The sequence below is a fragment of the Gossypium hirsutum genome, chromosome A08 (genome assembly GCF_007990345.1).
Source record: "Gossypium hirsutum isolate 1008001.06 chromosome A08, Gossypium_hirsutum_v2.1, whole genome shotgun sequence".
Lineage (NCBI taxonomy): Eukaryota > Viridiplantae > Streptophyta > Magnoliopsida > Malvales > Malvaceae > Gossypium > Gossypium hirsutum.
The window spans coordinates 103,138,488-103,140,537 of NC_053431.1; positions in this window are offsets into that span (position 1 = coordinate 103,138,488).

The following is a 2,050-nucleotide window of genomic DNA, read 5'->3' on the forward strand; positions in this document are numbered from 1 at the left end:
GATTACTCACAAATGATGAAGCCGCTTCGTTTGCCATTGACGAAGACTGCAGTGTGCAAGTTTTGAAAAAGGAATCATTTGCCGATATGGTTTGCCTGAAAGAATCATCTCAGATAAGCACAATTGAACAATAAGATGATGAAGAAGTGTGCGAGCAGTTCCAAATAAAGCATCATAATCCTCGCCTATCACCCAAGATGAACGGGCTGTTGAAGCAGCTAACAAGAACATTAAGAGGATCATTGGGAAAATGACTGAGACATATAAGATTGGCACGAGAAACTTCCATTTGCTTTGTTTGCATATCCACATCTGTGCGAACATCTACGGGAGCAACTCTTTCTCTCTAGTCTATGGAATGGAAGCTGTGCTACCTATCGAGGTTGAGATCCCCTCTCTGTGAGTATTGATGGAATCAAAGTTAGAAGAAGCAGAATGGTTCGAGCTCGATATGATCAGTTGAACCTCATTGAAGAAAAACGTCTAAGGGCAATTGTCATGGGCAAATGTACCAAAAGAGAATGATCGCAGCCCATGACAAGAAGGTACGACCAGAGAGTTCCATGAGGAGAACTTGTTCTGAGAAAGATTCTCCAATACAAAAAGACCTGCGAGGAAAATGGGCACCAAATTGGAAGGACCATACGTTGTAAAAAAGGCATCTCAGGAGGAGCTTAATCCTTACCGAGATGGATGGGAAGGAGTATGAATCTGGTGAATTCAGATGCGGTGAAGAAATAATGTTAAGATGAAAACCCGAAAGGCATCTTAAAAAAAGGATCAGGCGAAACCCAAAAAGGCGCTGATAGACAAAAATTAGGATGAAAACCCGAGAGGGGTCCTAAGAACAAACCTGGCGTCGAACGATAGTCAAGTAGTGAGACTACAGTATTGAAGCACTTCTGAAGCTCGAAATTTTCTACGCAAGAAGCCATGCTCGAAAGATTATTGATGAGGAACGTGGAAGAGTTCATGTGTTGAATATCTAGAGCATTTGTATCCGTTGAATACAACTTTTCTTTCTTTTGACATTTTTACTCATTGGTTAACTTTCTTTATTTGCCACATTTGAAATAAAGGAAATGAGATATCTTTTTGTCCTACCTGACCATTTTCATGCATCCATTATGTTTATTAATGATAATAGTGAAATGACATACTCTAAACAAAGAAATGTCAGCATTACCGGATAAGAATTGATAAGTGCAGATCTTCAAAGCAAGAACAAAGTTTAACCAAGGGAAAAGGGTGAATTGAGAAACGTCGATACTCGTAAGCTCGAAGACAGGTATGAGGCTGAAGAGAAGGTCGAGAATCAAAGAGCTGAAGAGAAGTCGAGAATCAAGCAATGAACGCGATCCTACAATCATCGAAATGATAACGCAATATGCTAAGGAGCACTGCATAATCATGTAGGCATAAGGATTTAGAAAACATGTGCATATCATATGATCAGCATCGACGGCATATAAGGTAATCCAGTAAAGTAAGAAATCTTGAATGAGAGTCGACTGAATCAAAGGAAAGATACCGAGCTCTACCAAAGGATGGTTTTGGTATTTTGATGAAACTGCTTTCCAAGGAAATACTCATAGCGAGAGATGAGTTGGCCTCAAACCGTGAGGTAGTAATTTGTTTAAAAATCAACTCATATTGCGAAGGTGAGTGAGCCGGGGACGCGAGGTATTGTTTAGTTTGAGTGCCTTTTTGCAATATCATCAGTATTGCAAAGGAGTTAAGCTCTTTTGAGTTGAGCCTCAGGACACGCTGAGGTAATTTCAATTTCTGTTTTCAAAATTCAACTTATATTGCGAGAAATGAGTTGAGCCTCAGACACGTTGAGGTTTTCAATTTCTGTTTTCAAAAAAATCAACTTATATTGCGAGAGGTGAGTGACTCGGTTCACATGCTGAGGTATTTTCAATTTCTGTTTTTAAAAAAAAATCAACTCATATTGCGAGAGTGAGTTGAGCTTCAGATTACACACTGTGGTATTTTTTTCATTCATATTGCGAGAGGTGAGTTGAGCCTCAGGACACATGATTTCAAT